General features: G+C 48.0%; 1 protein-coding gene across 3 annotated transcripts in view; it reads right to left on the bottom strand.

Moving 5' to 3' along the window:
- The window catches only part of LOC110490691 (Rho guanine nucleotide exchange factor (GEF) 39), a 107994-nt gene that overhangs the window by 12812 nt on the left and 75182 nt on the right, over window positions 1-20000 (bottom strand). The gene's annotated exons all lie outside the window — the stretch shown is intronic.

Below are 20000 nucleotides of genomic sequence, written 5' to 3'. Positions count from 1 at the left end.
AGAGATAAATATGGAGGAGGGAGAGAGAAGGGGTTTGGGACATAGAGAGAAATGAGACTGAGGGAGGGGGGGTTATGGACATAAAGAGAGAAGTGAGACTGAGGGAGAGAAGGGGTTAGGGACATAAAGAGAGAAGTGAGACTGAGGGAGAGAAGGGGTTAGGGACATAAAGAGAGAAGTGAGACTGAGGGAGAGGAGGGGGGTTAGGGACATAAAGAGAGAAGTGAGACTGAGGGAGAGGAGGGGGGTTAGGGACATAAAGAGAGAAGTGAGACTGAGGGAGGGGAGGGAGGGGGGGTTAGGGACATAAAGAGAGAAGTGAGACTGAGGGAGAGGAGCGGGGTTAGGGACATAAAGAGAGAAGTGAGACTGAGGGAGGGAGGGGGGTTAGGGACATAAAGAGAGAAGTGAGACTGAGGGAGAGGAGGGAGAGAGAAGGGGTTAGGGACATAAAGAGAAATGAGACTGAGGGAGAGGAGGGGGGTTAGGGACATAAAGAGAGAAGTGAGACTGAGGGAGAGGAGGGGGGTTAGGGACATAAAGAGAGAAGTGAGACTGAGGGAGAGGAGGGGGGTTAGGGACATAAAGAGAGAAACGAGACTGAGGGAGAGGAGGGAGGGAGGGGGGGTTAGGGACATAAAGAGAGAAGTGAGACTGAGGGAGAGGAGGGAGAGATTGTTAGGGATATAAAGAGAGAAGTGAGACTGAGGGAGAGGAGGGAGGGAGAGGAGGGAGGGAGGGGGGTTAGGGATATAAAGAGAGAAATGAGACTGAGGGAGAGGAGGGAGGGAGGGGGGGTTAGGGACATAAAGAGAGAAGTGAGACTGAGGGAGAGGAGGGAGGGAGAGTCTGTATGTCTGTCTGTTCCTCTCAGCCGGTCTGTCAAGAAATGGCTGGGGTTCTTCCAGCTTCCTCTCAATCAACGACTAGAAGTGTAGAAATGGTTGACATTTGTATCCTTGTATCAGGACATCGTATTACAGTAAGGGTCCTTATGGCTCCGTCATTCAAAGAGCTGCTGCAATGACCCAGCCTGAACACTAGAGGGCAGGGCAGGCCCAGAAATAAACCACTAACACCTCAGACAGTAACATATTACTGTGACAGTCCTCTGTTAGTTCTCCACCTATGACTACATGGATGTCCTCTCTGTCTATGAGGGTAGAGACAGACAGATGGATGGTCTCTCTGTTAATGAGGGTAGAGGAGACAGATGGATGGTCTCTCTGTATATGAGGAGACAGATGGATGTCCTCTCTGTATATGAGGAGACAGATGGATGGTCTCTCTGTATATGAGGAGACAGGTGGATGTCCTCTCAGTATATGAGGGTAGAGGAGACGGATGTATGGTCTCTGTATATGAGGGTAGAGGAGACAGATGGATGGTCTCTCAGTATATGAGGGTAGAGGAGACAGATGGATGGTCTCTGTATATGAGGAGACAGATGGATGTCCTCTCTGTATATGAGGGTAGAGGAGACAGATGGATGTCCTCTCTGTATATGAGGGTAGAGGAGACAGATGGATGTCCTCTCTGTATATGAGGGTAGAGGAGACAGATGGATGCTCTCTGTATATGAGGAGACAGATGGATGGTCTCTCTGTATATGAGGAGACAGATGGATGGTCTCTCTGTATATGAGGAGACAGATGGATGGTCTCTGTATATGAGGAGACAGATGGATGGTCTTTCTGTATATGAGGAGACAAATGGACGGTCTCTCTGTATATGAGGAGACAGATGGATGGTCTCTCTGTATATGAGAAGACAGATGGATGGTCTCTCTGTATATGAGGAGACAGATGGATGGTCTCTCTGTATATGAGGGTAGAGGAGACAGATGGATGTCCTCTCTGTATATGAGGGTAGAGGAGACAGATGGATGGTCTCTCTGTATATGAGGGTAGAGGAGACAGATGGATGTCCTCTCTGTATATGAGGGTAGAGGAGACAGATGGATGGTTTCTCTGTATATGAGGAGACAGATGGATGGTTTCTCTGTATATGAGGAGACAGATGGATGGTCTCTCTGTATATGAGGAGACAGATGGATGGTCTCTGTATATGAGGAGACAGATGGATGGTCTCTCTGTATATGAGGAGACAGATGGATGGTCTCTCTGTATATGAGGAGACAGATGGATGGTCTCTCTGTATATGAGGAGACAGATGGATGGTCTCTCTGTATATGAGGAGACAGATGGATGGTTTCTCTGTATATGAGGAGACAGATGGATGGTCTCTCTGTATATGAGGAGACAGATGGATGGTCTCTCTGTATATGAGGAGACAGATGGATGGTCTCTCTGTATACAGTGCCTTTGCGAAAGTATTCGGCCCCCTTGAACTTTGCGACCTTTTGCCACATTTCAGGTTTCAAACATAAAGATATAAAACTGTATTTTTTTGTGAAGAATCAACAACAAGTGGGACACAATCATGAAGTGGAACGACATTTATTGGATATTTCAAACTTTTTTAACAAATCAAAAACTGAAAAATTGGGCGTGCAAAATTATTCAGCCCCCTTAAGTTAATACTTTGTAGCGCCACCTTTTGCTGCGATTACAGCTGTAAGTCGCTTGGGGTATGTCTCTATCAGTTTTGCACATCAAGAGACTGAATTTTTTTCCCATTCCTCCTTGCAAAACAACTCGAGCTCAGTGAGGTTGGATGGAGAGCATTTGTGAACAGCAGTTTTCAGTTCTTTCCACAGATTCTCGATTGGATTCAGGTCTGGACTTTGACTTGGCCATTCTCACACCTGGATATGTTTATTTTTGAACCATTCCATTGTAGATTTTGCTTTATGTTTTGGATCATTGTCTTGTTGGAAGACAAATCTCCGTCCCAGTCTCAGGTCTTTTGCAGACTCCATCAGGTTTTCTTCCAGAATGGTCCTGTATTTGGCTCCATCCATCTTCCCATCAATTTTAACCATCTTCCCTGTCCCTGCTGAAGAAAAGCAGGCCCAAACCATGATGCTGCCACCACCATGTTTGACAGTGGGGATGGTGTGTTCAGGGTGATGAGCTGTGTTGCTTTTACGCCAAACATAACGTTTTGCATTGTTGCCAAAAAGTTCAATTTTGGTTTCATCTGACCAGAGCACCTTCTTCCACATGTTTGGTGTGTCTCCCAGGTGGCTTGTGGCAAACTTTAAACAACACTTTTTATGGATATCTTTAAGAAATGGCTTTCTTCTTGCCACTCTTCCATAAAGGCCAGATTTGTGCAATATACGACTGATTGTTGTCCTATGGACAGAGTCTCCCACCTCAGCTGTAGATCTCTGCAGTTCATCCAGAGTGATCATGGGCCTCTTGGCTGCATCTCTGATCAGTCTTCTCCTTGTATGAGCTGAAAGTTTAGAGGGACGGCCAGGTCTTGGTAGATTTGCAGTGGTCTGATACTCCTTCCATTTCAATATCATCGCTTGCACAGTGCTCCTTGGGATGTTTAAAGCTTGGGAAATCTTTTTGTATCCAAATCCGGCTTTAAACTTCTTCACAACAGTATCTCGGACCTGCCTGGTGTGTTCCTTGTTCTTCATGATGCTCTCTGCGCTTTTAACGGACCTCTGAGACTATCACAGTGCAGGTGCATTTATACGGAGACTTGATTACACACAGGTGGATTGTATTTATCATCATTAGTCATTTAGGTCAACATTGGATCATTCAGAGATCCTCACTGAACTTCTGGAGAGAGTTTGCTGCACTGAAAGTAAAGGGGCTGAATAATTTTGCACGTCCAATTTTTCAGTTTTTGATTTGTTAAAAAAGTTTGAAATATCCAATAAATGTCGTTCCACTTCATGATTGTGTCCCACTTGTTGTTGATTCTTCACAAAAAAATACAGTTTTATATCTTTATGTTTGAAGCCTGAAATGTGGCAAAAGGTCGCAAAGTTCAAGGGGGCCGAATACTTTCGCAAGGCACTGTATGAGGGTAGAGGAGACAGATGGATGTCCTCTCTGTATATGAGGGTAGGGGAGACAGATGGATGGTCTCTCTGTATATGAGGAGACAGATGGATGGTCTCTCTGTATATGAGGGGAGAGATGGATGTCCTCTCTGTATATGAGTAGACAGATGGATGGTCTCTCTGTATATGAGGGTAGAGGAGACAGATGGATGGTCTCTCTATATATGAGGGGACAGATGGATGTCCTCTCTGTATATGAGGGTAGAGGAGACAGATGGATGGTCGCTCTGTATATGAGGGTAGAGGAGACAGATGGATGTCCTCTCTGTATATGAGGGTAGAGGAGACAGATGGATGGTCTCTCTGTATATGAGGGTAGAGGAGACAGATGGATGGTCTCTCTGTATATGGGGGTAGGGGAGACAGATGGATGGTCTCTCTCTATATGAGGGTAGAGGAGACAGATGGATGTCCTCTCTGTATATGAGGGTAGAGGAGACAGATGGATGTCCTCTCTGTATATGAGGGTAGAGGAGACAGATGGATTGTCTCTCTGTATATGAGGAGACAGATGGATGGTCTCTCTGTATATGAGGAGGCAGATGGATGGTCTCTCTGTATATGAGGAGACAGATGGATGGTCTCTCTGTATATGAGGAGACAGATGGATGGTCTCTCTGTATATGAGGAGACAGATGGATGGTCTCTCTGTATATGAGGGTAGAGGAGACAGATGGATGGTCTCTCTATATATGAGGGGACAGATGGATGTCCTCTCTGTATATGAGTAGACAGATGGATGGTCTCTGGATATGAGGGTAGAGGAGACAGATAGATGTCCTCTCTGTATATGAGGGTAGAGGAGACAGATGGATGGTCGCTCTGTATATGAGGGTAGAGGAGACAGATGGATGGTCTCTCTCTATATGAGGAGACAGATGGATGGTCTCTCTGTATATGAGGGTAGAGGAGACAGATGGATGGTCTCTCTCTATATGAGGGGACAGATGGATGTCCTCTCTGTATATGAGTAGACAGATGGATGGTCTCTCTGTATATGAGGGTAGAGGAGACAGATGGATGGTCTCTCTGTATATGGGGGTAGAGGAGACAGATGGATGGTCTCTCTCTATATGAGGGTAGAGGAGACAGATGGATGTCCTCTCTGTATATGAGGGTAGAGGAGACAGATGGATGCTCTCTCTATATATGAGGGGACAGATGGATGTCCTCTCTGTATATGAGGGTAGAGGAGACAGATGGATGGTCGCTCTGTATATGAGGGTAGAGGAGACAGATGGATGGTCTCTCTCTATATGAGGAGACAGATCGATGGTCTCTCTGTATATGAGGGTAGAGGAGACAGACACACAGGAAGTCCGGAGTGACTCTGCATAGATGACAACAACAGAGAGTAGCAGTGGTGTGAAGAGGGGGGGGCAATGCAAATAGTATGGGTAGCCATTTGATTAGATGTTCAGGAGTCTTATCGCTTGGGGGTAGAAGCTGTTTAGAAGCCTCTTGGACCTAGACTTGGCGCTCCGGTACCACTTTTCGTGGAGTAGCAGAGAGAACATTCTAATGACTAGGGTGGCTGTAGTCTGACAATTTTAAGGGCCTCCCTCTGACACCGCCTGGTATAGAGGTCCTGGATGGCAGGAAGCTTGGCCCCAGTGATGTACTGGACCGTACTCACTACCCTCTGTAGTACCTTGCGGTCGGAGGCCGAGCAGTTGCCATACCAGGCAGTGATAAAACCTGAGTCTAGGCTCTCGATGGTGCAGCTGTAAAACCTTTTGAGGATCTGAGGACCCATGACAAATCTTTTCAGTCTCCTGAGGGGGAATAGGTTTTGTCGTGCCCTCTTCACAACTGTCTTGGTGTGCTTGGACCATGTTAGTTTGTTGGTGATGTGGACGCCAAGGAACTTGAAGCTCTCAACCTACTCCACTACAGCCCCTTCGATGATAATGGGGGGCGTGCTCGGTCCTCCTTTTCCTGTAGTCCTTTTCATTTCCCATTAGTTTTCTGTCTTCCGTATTTTCCCAGGATAAATTACCAGACTTCATCCTCTGAATCAAAAACAATCATTATCACCCTGAATCAACAACAGTCATTATCGCCCTGAATCAACAACTGTCATTATCACCCTGAATCAACAACAGTCATAATCACCCTGGATCAACAGGTCATTATCACCCTGAATCAACAGGTCATTATCACCCTGAATCAACAGGTCATTATCATTGGTCATCCTCATTACAGAGAGAGACTTTACCTCCACACACATAACAATGACAGCCCAGCTGAGTCTATCCAGGCCCAGAACAGGGGTATTTTCCACCAGACAGACCAACTGAGTCTATCCAGGCCCAGAACAGGGGTATGTTACACCAGACAGACCAGCTGAGTCTATCCAGGCCCAGAACAGGAGTATTTTACACCAGACAGACCAGCTGAGTCTATCCAGGCCCAGAACAGGGGTATTTTCCACCAGACAGACCAATGACAGCCCAGCTGAGTCTACCCAGGCCCAGAACAGGGGTATTTTCCACCAGACAGACCAATGACAGCCCAGCTGAGTCTACCCAGGCCCAGAACAGGGGTCTTTTCCACCAGACAGACCAATGACAGCCCAGCTGAGTCTACCCAGGCCCAGAACAGGGGTATTTTACACCAGACAGACCAACGACAGCCCAGCTGAGTCTACCCAGGCCCAGAACAAGGGTCTTTTCCACCAGACAGACAGGACCCCATTAGAGAGGATCAGCATTAGACTGTCAACATATTAAATGACCTTTACCATTTACCTGCAGGCTCAGGCGGTGTCCTGAATGGCACTCTGTTCCCTTAAAAGTGCACCTATGAAAGGGGGCCTGGTCTAAAGTAGTGCACTATATTGAGAATAGGGTCTAAATTAGTGCACTATATTGAGAATAGGGTCTAAAGTAGTGCACTATATTGAGAATAGGGTCTATAGTAGTGCACTATATTGAGAATAGGGTCTATAGTAGTGCCCTATATTGAGAATAGGGTCTATAGTAGTGCCCTATATTGAGAATAGGGTCCCATTTGAGGTGTCTCTAAGGAGAGGGAGGTCTATAGACCTGGTATTAGATAGTGATAGTTTACATGGTGTCTCTAAGGAGAGAGAGGTCTATAGACCTGGTATTAGATAGTTTACATGGTGTCTCTAAGGAGAGAGAGGTCTATAGACCTGGTATTAGATAGTGATAGTTTACATGGTGTCTCTAAGGAGAGAGAGGTCTATAGACCTGGTATTAGATAGTGATAGTTTACATGGTGTCTCTAAGGAGAGAGAGGTCTATAGACCTGGTATTAGATAGTGATAGGTTACATGGTGTCTCTAAGGAGAGGGAGGTCTATAGACCTGGTATTAGATAGTTTACATGGTCTCTCTAAGGAGAGGGAGGTCTATAGACCTGGTATTAGATAGTGATAGTTTACATGGTCTCTCTAAGGAGAGGGAGGTCTATAGACCTGGTATTAGATAGTTTACATGGTGTCTCTAAGGAGAGAGAGGTCTATAGACCTGGTATTAGATAGTTTACATGGTGTCTCTAAGGAGAGAGAGGTCTATAGACCTGGTATTAGATAGTTTACATGGTGTCTCTAAGGAGAGAGAGGTCTATAGACCTGGTATTAGATAGTTTACATGGTGTCTCTAAGGAGAGGGAGGTCTATAGACCTGGTATTAGATAGTTTACATGGTGTCTCTAAGGAGAGAGAGGTCTATAGACCTGGTATTAGATAGTGATAGTTTACATGGTGTCTCTAAGGAGAGGGAGGTCTATAGACCTGGTATTAGATAGTGATAGTTTACATGGTGTCTCTAAGGAGAGGGAGGTCTATAGACCTGGTATTAGATAGTTTACATGGTCTCTCTAAGGAGAGGGAGGTCTATAGACCTGGTATTAGATAGTGATAGTTTACATGGTGTCTCTAAGGAGAGGGAGGTCTATAGACCTGGTATTAGATAGTGATAGTTTACATGGTCTCTAAGGAGAGGGAGGTCTATAGACCTGGTATTAGATAGCTTACATGGTGTCTCTAAGGAGAGAGAGGTCTATAGACCTGGTATTAGATAGTGATAGTTTACATGGTGTCTCTAAGGAGAGAGAGGTCTATAGACCTGGTATTAGATAGTGATAGTTTACATGGTGTCTCTAAGGAGAGAGAGGTCTATAGACCTGGTATTAGATAGTGATAGTTTACATGGTGTCTCTAAGGAGAGAGAGGTCTATAGACCTGGTATTAGATAGTTTACATGGTCTCTCTAAGGAGAGAGAGGTCTATAGACCTGGTATTAGATCGTTTACATGGTGTCTCTAAGGAGAGGGAGGTCTATAGACCTGGTATTAGATAGTGATAGTTTACATGGTCTCTCTAAGGAGAGGGAGGTCTATAGACCTGGTATTAGATAGTTTACATGGTCTCTCTAAGGAGAGAGAGGTCTATAGACCTGGTATTAGATAGTTTACATGGTGTCTCTAAGGAGAGAGAGGTCTATAGACCTGGTATTAGATAGTGATAGTTTACATGGTGTCTCTAAGGAGAGGGAGGTCTATAGACCTGGTATTAGATAGTGATAGTTTACATGGTGTGTCTAAGGAGAGAGAGGTCTATAGACCTGGTATTAGATAGTGATAGTTTACATGGTGTCTCTAAGGAGAGAGAGGTCTATAGACCTGGTATTCGATAGTGATAGTTTACATGGTCTCTCTGAGGAGAGGGAGGTCTATAGACCTGGTATTAGATAGTTTACATGGTGTGTCTAAGGAGAGAGAGGTCTATAGACCTGGTATTAGATAGTGATAGTTTACATGGTGTCTCTAAGGAGAGGGAGGTCTATAGACCTGGTATTAGATAGTTTACATGGTGTCTCTAAGGAGAGGGAGGTCTATAGACCTGGTATTAGATAGTGATAGGTTACATGGTCTCTAAGGAGAGGGAGGTCTATAGACCTGGTATTAGATAGTGATAGTTTACATGGTGTCTCTAAGGAGAGAGCGGTCTATAGACCTGGTATTAGATAGTTTACATGGTCTCTCTTAGGAGAGAGAGGTCTATAGACCTGGTATTAGATAGTTTACATGGTCTCTCTAAGGAGAGAGGTCTATAGACCCGGTATTAGATAGTTTACATGGTGTCTCTAAGGAGAGGGAGGTCTATAGACCTGGTATTAGATAGTGATAGTTTACATGGTGTCTCTAAGGAGAGAGAGGTCTATAGACCTGGTATTAGATAGTTTACATGGTGTCTCTAAGGAGAGGGAGGTCTATAGACCTGGTATTAGATAGTGATAGTTTACATGGTGTCTCTAAGGAGAGAGAGGTCTATAGACCTGGTATTAGATAGTTTACATGGTGTCTCTAAGGAGAGGGAGGTCTATAGACCTGGTATTAGATAGTGATAGTTTACATGGTCTCTCTAAGGAGAGAGAGGTCTATAGACCTGGTATTAGATAGTTTACATGGTGTCTCTAAGGAGAGGGAGGTCTATAGACCTGGTATTAGATAGTGATAGTTTACATGGTCTCTCTAAGGAGAGAGAGGTCTATAGACCTGGTATTAGATGGTTTACATGGTCTCTCTAAGGAGAGGGAGGTCTATAGACCTGGTATTAGATAGTTTACATGGTCTCTCTAAGGAGAGAGAGGTCTATAGACCTGGTATTAGATAGTGATAGTTTACATGGTGTCTCTAAGGAGAGGGAGGTCTATAGACCTGGTATTAGATAGTGATAGTTTACATGGTGTGTCTAAGGAGAGAGAGGTCTATAGACCTGGTATTAGATAGTTTACATGGTCTCTAAGGAGAGAGAGGTCTATAGACCTGGTATTAGATAGTTTACATGGTCTCTCTAAGGAGAGAGAGGTCTATAGACCTGGTATTAGATAGTTTACATGGTCTCTCTAAGGAGAGAGAGGTCTATAGACCTGGTATTAGATAGTGATAGTTTACATGGTGTCTCTAAGGAGAGAGAGGTCTATAGACCTGGTATTAGATAGTGATAGTTTACATGGTGTCTCTAAGGAGAGGGAGGTCTATAGACCTGGTATTAGATAGTGATAGTTTACATGGTGTGTCTAAGGAGAGAGAGGTCTATAGACCTGGTATTAGATAGTGATAGTTTACATAGTGTGTCAAAGGAGAGAGGTCTATAGACCTGGTATTAGATAGTGATAGTTTACATGGTGTCTCTAAGGAGAGGGAGGTCTATAGACCTGGTATTAGATAGTGATAGTTTACATGGTCTCTCTAAGGAGAGAGAGGTCTATAGACCTGGTATTAGATAGTTTACATGGTCTCTCTAAGGAGAGAGAGGTCTATAGACCTGGTATTAGACAGTTTACATGGTGTCTCTAAGGAGAGGGACGTCTATAGACCTGGTATTAGATAGTGATAGGTTACATGGTCTCTAAGGAGAGGGAGGTCTATAGACCTGGTATTAGATAGTGATAGGTTACATGGTCTCTAAGGAGAGAGAGGTCTATAGACCTGGTATTAGATAGTTTACATGGTCTCTCTAAGGAGAGAGAGGTCTATAGACCTGGTATTAGATAGTTTACATGGTGTCTCTAAGGAGAGGGAGGTCTATAGACCTGGTATTAGATAGTGATAGTTTACATGGTGTGTCTAAGGAGAGAGAGGTCTATAGACCTGGTATTAGATAGTTTACATGGTCTCTAAGGAGAGAGAGGTCTATAGACCTGGTATTAGATAGTTTACATGGTGTCTCTAAGGAGAGAGAGGTCTATAGACCTGGTATTAGATAGTTTACATGGTGTCTCTAAGGAGAGAGAGGTCTATAGACCTGGTATTAGATAGTGATAGTTTACATGGTGTCTCTAAGGAGAGAGAGGTCTATAGACCTGGTATTAGATAGTTTACATGGTGTCTCTAAGGAGAGAGAGGTCTATAGACCTGGTATTAGATAGTGATAGTTTACATGGTCTCTAAGGAGAGGGAGGTCTATAGACCTGGTATTAGATAGTGATAGTTTACATGGTGTCTCTAAGGAGAGAGAGGTCTATAGACCTGGTATTAGATAGTTTACATGGTCTCTCTAAGGAGAGAGAGGTCTATAGACCTGGTATTAGATAGTTTACATGTTGTCTCTAAGGAGAGGGAGGTCTATAGACCTGGTATTAGATAGTTTACATGGTGTCTCTAAGGAGAGAGAGGTCTATAGACCTGGTATTAGATAGTGATAGTTTACATGGTCTCTCTAAGGAGAGAGGTCTATAGACCTGGTATTAGATAGTTTACATGGTCTCTAAGGAGAGAGAGGTCTATAGACCTGGTATTAGATAGTGATAGGTTACATGGTGTCTCTAAGGAGAGGGAGGTCTATAGACCTGGTATTAGATAGTTTACATGGTGTCTCTAAGGAGAGAGAAGTCTATAGACCTGGTATTAGATAGTGATAGTTTACATGGTGTCTCTAAGGAGAGAGAGGTCTATAGACCTGGTATTAGATAGTTTACATGGTGTCTCTAAGGAGAGAGAGGTCTATAGACCTGGTATTAGATAGTGATAGTTTACATGGTCTCTCTGAGGAGAGGGAGGTCTATAGACCTGGTATTAGATAGTGATAGTTTACATGGTGTCTCTAAGGAGAGGGAGGTCTATAGACGTGGTATTAGATAGTTTACATGGTGTCTCTAAGGAGAGGGAGGTCTATAGACCTGGTATTAGATAGTGATAGGTTACATGGTCTCTAAGGAGAGGGAGGTCTATAGACCTGGTATTAGATAGTGATAGTTTACATGGTGTCTCTAAGGAGAGAGCGGTCTATAGACCTGGTATTAGATAGTTTACATGGTCTCTCTAAGGAGAGAGAGGTCTATAGACCTGGTATTAGATAGTTTACATGGTCTCTCTAAGGAGAGAGAGGTCTATAGACCTGGTATTAGATAGTTTACATGGTGTCTCTAAGGAGAGGGAGGTCTATAGACCTGGTATTAGATAGTGATAGTTTAGGGCTCCTCCCCCTCTATCTCCTCTCAAATAGATTCCCCTTCTATTGCCGTGTGGTAATGAGGGATTTGATTTGATATTAGGCTCCTCCCCCTCTTTCTCCTCTCAAATAGATTCCCCTTCTATTGCCGTGTGGTAATGAGGGATTTGTCAGGAAATCTGACCCTCTTAGGTAGAAGTGACTTTGTATAATAAGAACGTCAGAGGACGGAGAAGCACTTCTCCTCACAGAGCATCATTTAGCTCCATTATTTATACATCAGAGGGAATCTGTCACGGACACAGAATAATATCCAAGTAGTGAGGGGATAGTTAGACAGGGGGAAGGAGAGGCAGACGGGGGGAAGGAGAGGCAGACAGGGGGAAGGAGAGGCAGACAGGGGGAAGGAGAGGCAGACGGGGGGAAGGAGAGGCAGACGGGGGGAAGGAGAGGCAGACGGGGGGAAGGAGAGGCAGACGGGGGGAAGGAGAGGCAGACGGGGGGAAGGAGAGGCAGACGGGGGGGAAGGAGAGGCAGACATGGGGAAGGAGAGGCAGACAGGGGGAAGGAGAGGCAGACAGGGGGAAGGAGAGGCAGACAGGGGGAAGGAGAGGCAGACGGGGAGAGGAAGAGAGGAAGAGAGAGAGTGAGGGGATAGTTAGACAGGGGGAAGGAGAGGAAGAGAGAGTGAGGGGATAGTTAGACAGGGGGAAGGAGAGGAAGAGAGAGAGTGAGGGGATAGTTAGACAGGGAGAAGGAGAGGCAGAGAGAGAGTGAGGGGATAGTTAGACAGGGAGAAGGAGAGGCAGACGAGGAGAGAGTGAGGGGATAGTTAGACAGGGAGAAGGAGAGGCAGACAGGGGGAAGGAGAGGCAGACGAGGAGAGGAAGAGAGAGTGTGAGGGGATAGTTAGACAGGGAGAAGGAGAAGCAGACAGGGGGAAGGAGAGGCAGACGAGGAGAGGAAGAGAGAGAGTGAGGGGATAGTTAGACAGGAAGAAGGAGAGGCAGACAGGGGGAAGGAGAGGCAGACAGGGGGAAGGAAAGGCAGACATGGGGAAGGAGAGGCAGACGGGGGGAAGGAGAGGCAGACGGGGGGAAGGAGAGGCAGACGGGGGGAAGGAGAGGCAGACGGGGGGAAGGAGAGGCAGACGGGGGGAAGGAGAGGCAGACGGGGGGAAGGAGAGGCAGACGGGGGGAAGGAGAGGCAGACGGGGGGAAGGAGAGGCAGACGGGGGGAAGGAGAGGCAGACGGGGGGAAGGAGAGGCAGACATGGGGAAGGAGAGGCAGACATGGGGAAGGAGAGGCAGACGGGGGGAAGGAGAGGCAGACAGGGGGAAGGAGAGGCAGACAGGGGGAAGGAGAGGCAGACAGGGGGAAGGAGAGGCAGACAGGGGGAAGGAGAGGCAGACAGGGGGAAGGAGAGGCAGACGGGGGGAAGGAGAGGCAGACGGGGGGAAGGAGAGGCAGACGGGGGGAAGGAGAGGCAGACGGGGGGAAGGAGAGGAAGACGGGGGGAAGGAGAGGAAGACGGGGGGAAGGAGAGGCAGACGGGGGGAAGGAGAGGCAGACAGGGGGAAGGAGAGGCAGACAGGGGGAAGGAGAGGCAGACAGGGGGAAGGAGAGGCAGACAGGGGGAAGGAGAGGCAGACAGGGGGAAGGAGAGGCAGACAGGGGGAAGGAGAGGCAGACAGGGGGAAGGAGAGGCAGACAGGGGGAAGGAGAGGCAGACAGGGGGAAGGAGAGGCAGACAGGGGGAAGGAGAGGCAGACAGGGGGAAGGAGAGGCAGACAGGGGGAAGGAGAGGCAGACAGGGGGAAGGAGAGGCAGACAGGGGGAAGGAGAGGCAGACAGGGGGAAGGAGAGGCAGACAGGGGGAAGGAGAGGCAGACAGGGGGAAGGAGAGGCAGACAGGGGGAAGGAGAGGCAGACAGGGGGAAGGAGAGGCAGACAGGGGGAAGGAGAGGCAGACAGGGGGAAGGAGAGGCAGACAGGGGGAAGGAGAGGCAGACATGGGGAAGGAGAGGCAGACATGGGGAAGGAGAGGCAGACGGGGGGAAGGAGAGGCAGACGGGGGGAAGGAGAGGCAGACGGGGGGAAGGAGAGGCAGATGGGGGGAAGGAGAGGCAGACGGGGGGAAGGAGAGGCAGACGGGGGGAAGGAGAGGCAGACAGGGGGAAGGAGAGGCAGACGGGGAGAGGAAGAGAGGAAGAGAGAGAGTGAGGGGATAGTTAGACAGGGGGAAGGAGAGGAAGAGAGAGAGTGAGGGGATAGTTAGACAGGGGGAAGGAGAGGAAGAGAGAGAGTGAGGGGATAGTTAGACAGGGAGAAGGAGAGGCAGAGAGAGAGTGAGGGGATAGTTAGACAGGGAGAAGGAGAGGCAGACGAGGAGAGAGTGAGGGGATAGTTAGACAGGGAGAAGGAGAGGCAGACAGGGGGAAGGAGAGGCAGACGAGGAGAGGAAGAGAGAGAGTGAGGGGATAGTTAGACAGGGAGAAGGAGAGGCAGACGGGGAGAGGAAGAGAGAGAGTGAGGGGATAGTTAGACAGGGGGAAGGAGAGGCAGACAGGGAGAAGGAGAGGCAGACAGGGAGAGGAAGGGAGGAAGAGAGAGAGTGAGGGGATAGTTAGACAGGGGGAAGGAGAGGCAGACAGGGGGAAGGAGAGGCAGACGAGGAGAGGAAGGGAGGAAGGGAGAGAGTGAGGGGATATTTAGATAGGGGGAAGGAGAGGCAGACAGGGAGAGGAAGGGAGGAAGAGAGAGAGTGAGGGGATAGTTAGACAGGGAGAAGGAGAGGCAGAGAGAGAGTGAGGGGATAGTTAGACAGGGAGAAGGAGAGGCAGACGAGGAGAGAGTGAGGGAATAGTTAGACAGGGAGAAGGAGAGGCAGACAGGGGGAAGGAGAGGCAGACGAGGAGAGGAAGAGAGAGAGTGAGGGGATAGTTAGACAGGGAGAAGGAGAGGCAGACGGGGAGAGGAAGAGAGAGAGTGAGGGGATAGTTAGACAGGGGGAAGGAGAGGCAGACAGGGAGAAGGAGAGGCAGACAGGGAGAGGAAGGGAGGAAGAGAGAGAGTGAGAGGGATAGTTAGACAGGGGGAAGGAGAGGCAGACAGGGGGAAGGAGAGGCAGACGAGGAGAGGAAGGGAGGAAGGGAGAGAGTGAGGGGATATTTAGATAGGGGGAAGGAGAGGCAGACAGGGAGAGGAAGGGAGGAAGAGAGAGAGTGTTCCCCAAATAAGGACGAGAAAAAGTAAACGGGAAGAGCTATTTTCATAAAAGCTCTTCCTTCTCCCTCCCCCCTCCAACCTCTGCATATGGAGATATCCGTGGTATTCACCGCTGTCTAATTGAGTCTGTGTTTAATTCTTCATGACGTGGAGGAGGAGGGATTCAGGGACTGCTGACAGACACGTTTCTAGAGCGCCAGGCAGACCGTCCCAAACGCCACCTGATACACTATTGGTCCAAAGTAGTGCACTACCCCTACAGATCCTGGTCAAATGTAGTGCACTACATAGGTGAATAGGGTGCCGTTTGGGACTCAACCATAGAGTAAGGGCCCGGGCCAAGCCCAGGATCAATAATGTGTCTTTATGAGAAATTACCCATAATGCTATTGAGTGTACAGCGTTCAGGCCTCCGCGGGGATAACAAGCTAATGAAATGCCATTTGTGGAGTTAGATAATGCTGAGTGATTAGTGGGCCCGGCAGAGGAGAGGAGTCGACCGACGTACGGGAGACAGGAAACAGGAAACGACTTGAGGAAGATGTATTTACTGGAGACGGAGGAGAAGAAGAAGAGACGGATCTAATCTGATGGAGAGAGAGAGAGAGAGAGGAGAACTTCTCCCACCGTCCTGAAGAAGAGACAGATCTAATCTGACGGAGAGAGAGGAGCACTGGTCATTAGTACTGCACTATACAGGGAACAGACATCACCCTCGGTTCTCTGGTTATTAATACTGCACTATACAGGGAACAGACATCACCCTCAGTTCTCTGGTTATTAGTACTGCACTATACAGGGAACAGACACCACCCTCGGTTCTCTGGTTATTAATACTGCACTATACAGGGAACAGACACCACCCTCGGTTCTCTGGTTATTAATACTGCACTATACAGGGAACAGACATCACCCTCAGTTCTCTGGTCATTAGTACTGCACTATACAGGGAACAGACATCACCCTCGGTTCTCTGGTCATTAGTACTGCTCTATACAGGGAACAGACACCACCCTCGGTTCTCTGGTCATTAGTACTGCACTATATAGGGAACAGACATCACCCTCGGTTCTCTGGTTATTAGTACTGCACTATACAGGGAACAGACACCACCCTCGGTTCTCTGGTCATTAGTACTGCACTATACAGGGAACAGACACCACCCTCGGTTCTCTGGTCATTAGTACTGCACTATACAGGGAACAGACATCACCCTCGGTTCTCTGGTCATTAGTACTGCACTATACAGGGAACAGACATCGCCCTCGGTTCTCTGGTCATTAGTACTGCACTTTACAGGGAACAGACATCACCCTCGGTTCTCTGGTCATTAGTACTGCACTATACAGGGAACAGACACCACCCTCGGTTCTCTGGTTATTAGTACTACACTATACAGGGAACAGACACCACCCTCGGTTCTCTGGTTATTAGTACTGCACTATACAGGGAACAGACATCACCCTCGGTTCTCTGGTTATTAGTACTGCACTATACAGGGAACAGACACCACCCTCGGTTCTCTGGTTATTAGTACTGCACTATACAGGGAACAGACATCACCCCCGGTTCTCTGGTTATTAGTACTGCACTATACAGGGAACAGACACCACCCTCGGTTCTCTGGTTATTAGTACCACACTATACAGGGAACAGACATCACCCTCGGTTCACTGGTCATTAGTACTGCACTATACAGGGAACAGACATCACCCTCGGTTCTCTGGTCATTAGTACTGCACTATACAGGGAACAGACATCACCCTCAGTTCTCTGGTCATTAGTACTGCACTATACAGGGAACAGACACCACCCTCGGTTCTCTGGTTATTAGTACTGCACTATACAGGGAACAGACACCACCCTCGGTTCTCTGGTTATTAGTACTGCACTATACAGGGAACAGACACCACCCTCGGTTCTCTGGTTATTAGTACTGCACTATACAGGGAACAGACATCACCCTCGGTTCTCTGGTTATTAGTACTGCACTATACAGGGAACAGACACCACCCTCGGTTCTCTGGTCATTAGTACTGCACTATACAGGGAACAGACATCACCCCCCGGTTCTCTGGTTATTAGTACTGCACTATACAGGGAACAGACATCACCCTCGGTTCTCTGGTTATTAGTACTGCACTATACAGGGAACAGACATCACCCTCGGTTCTCTGGTCATTAGTACTGCACTATACAGGGAACAGACACCACCCACGGTTCTCTGGTTATTAGTACTGCACTATACAGGGAACAGACACCACCCTCGGTTCTCTGGTCATTAGTACTGCTCTATACAGGGAACAGACACCACCCTCGGTTCTCTGGTCATTAGTACTGCACTATACAGGGAACAGACATCACCCTCGGTTCTCTGGTTATTAGTACTGCACTATACAGGGAACAGACACCACCCTCGGTTCTCTGGTCATTAGTACTGCACTATACAGGGAACAGACACCACCCTCGGTTCTCTGGTCATTAGTACTGCACTATACAGGGAACAGACATCACCCTCGGTTCTCTGGTTATTAGTACTGCACTATACAGGGAACAGACACCACCCTCGGTTCTCTGGTCGTTAGTACTGCACTATACAGGGAACAGACACCACCCTCGGTTCTCTGGTCATTAGTACTGCACTATACAGGGAACAGACACCACCCTCGGTTCTCTGGTCATTAGTACTGCACTATACAGGGAACAGACACCACCCTCGGTTCTCTGGTCATTAGTACTGCACTATACAGGGAACAGACATCACCCTCGGTTCTCTGGTCATTAGTACTGCACTATACAGGGAACAGACATCACCCTCGGTTCTCTGGTCATTAGTACTGCACTATACAGGGAACAGACACCACCCTCGGTTCTCTGGTCATTAGTACTGCACTATACAGGGAACAGACACCACCCTCGGTTCTCTGGTCATTAGTACTGCACTATACAGGGAACAGACATCACCCTCGGTTCTCTGGTCATTAGTACTGCACTATACAGGGAACAGACATCACCCTCGGTTCTCTGGTCATTAGTACTGCACTATACAGGGAACAGACACCACCCTCGGTTCTCTGGTCATTAGTACTGCACTATACAGGGAACAGACATCACCCTTGGTTCTCTGGTCATTAGTACTGCACTATACAGGGAACAGACATCACCCTCGGTTCTCTGGTCATTAGTACTGCACTAAATATGGAACAGGCGCAACTCTCGGTTCTCTTCAGTCGTGAAGAGGGCACGACAAAGCCTATTCCCCCTCAGCAGACTGAAAAGATTTGGCATGGGTCCTCAGATCCTCAAACGGTTCTACAGCTGCACCATCGAGAGCATCCTGACAGGTTGCATCACTGCCAAAGCTCCAAGTCTAGGTCCAAGAGGCTTGTAAACAGCTTCTACCCCCCAAAGCCATAAGACTCCTGAACAACTAATCAAATGGCTTCCCAGACTACTTGCATTGCCCCCCCCCCCCCCCCCCTCCTCCTCTCTATCTTAACTCTTACTTTTGGAGGGGGTTTTGCTGGTTAAGGGGGTTTTGCTGGTTACGGGGGTTTTGCTGGTTAAGGGGGTTTTGCTGGTTAAGGGGGTTTTGCTGGTTAAGGGGGTTTTGCTGGTTAAGGGGGTTATGCTGGTTAAGGGGGTTGCGCTGGTTAAGGGGGTTGCGCTGGTTAAGGGGGTTGCGCTGGTTAAGGGGGTTGCGCTGGTTAAGGGGGTTGCGCTGGTTAAGGGGGTTTTGCTGGTTAAGGGGGTTTTGCTGGTTAAAGGGGTTTTGCTGGTTAAGGGGGTTTTGCTGGTTAAGGGGGTTTTGCTGGTTAAGGGGGTTTTGCTGGTTACGGGGGTTTTGCTGGTTAAGGGGGTTTTGCTGGTTAAGGGGGTTTTGCTGGTTAAGGGGGTTTTGCTGGTTAAGGGGGTTATGCTGGTTAAGGGGGTTATGCTGGTTAAGGGGGTTGCGCTGGTTAAGGGGGTTGCGCTGGTTAAGGGGGTTGCGCTGGTTAAGGGGGTTGCGCTGGTTAAGGGGGTTGCGCTGGTTAAGGGGGTTGCGCTGGTTAAGGGGGTTTTGCTGGTTAAGGGGGTTTTGCTGGTTAAGGGGGTTTTGCTGGTTAAGGGGGTTTTGCTGGTTAAGGGGGTTATGCTGGTTAAGGGGGTTTTGCTGGTTAAGGGGGTTATGCTGGTTAAGGGGGTTTTGCTGGTTAAGGGGGTTTTGCTGGTTAAGGGGGTTTTGCTGGTTAAGGGGGTTTTGCTGGTTAAGGGGGTTATGCTGGTTAAGGGGGTTTTGCTGGTTAAGGGGGTTTTGCTGGTTAAGGGGGTTTTGCTGGTTACGGGGGTTTTGCTGGTTACGGGGGTTTTGCTGGTTACGGGGGTTTTGCTGGTTAAGGGGGTTTTGCTGGTTAAGGGGGTTTTGCTGGTTAAGGGGGTTTTGCTGGTTAAGGGGGTTTTGCTGGTTAAGGGGGTTTCGCTGGTTAAGGGGGTTTCGCTGGTTAAGGGGGTTTTGCTGGTTAAGGGGGTTTTGCTGGTTAAGGGGGTTTTGCTGGTTAAGGGGGTTTTGCTGGTTAAGGGGGTTTTGCTGGTTAAGGGGGTTTCGCTGGTTAAGGGGGTTTCGCTGGTTAAGGGGGTTTCGCTGGTTAAGGGGGTTTCGCTGGTTAAGGGGGTTTCGCTGGTTAAGGGGGTTTCGCTGGTTAAGGGGGTTTTGCTGGTTAAGGGGGTTGTGCTGGTTAAGGGGGTTGTGCTGGTTAAGGGGGTTGTGCTGGTTAAGGGGGTTTTGCTGGTTAAGGGGGTTTCGCTGGTTAAGGGGGTTTCGCTGGTTAAGGGGGTTTTGCTGGTTAAGGGGGTTTTGCTGGTTAAGGGGGTTTTGCTG

This window comes from Oncorhynchus mykiss, chromosome 15 (assembly GCF_013265735.2).
Source record: "Oncorhynchus mykiss isolate Arlee chromosome 15, USDA_OmykA_1.1, whole genome shotgun sequence".
In the NCBI taxonomy this organism is placed as follows: Eukaryota; Metazoa; Chordata; class Actinopteri; order Salmoniformes; family Salmonidae; genus Oncorhynchus; species Oncorhynchus mykiss.
The sequence above is the reverse complement of the archived record's forward strand: the minus strand, read 5'-3'. Positions and strand labels throughout refer to the sequence as shown.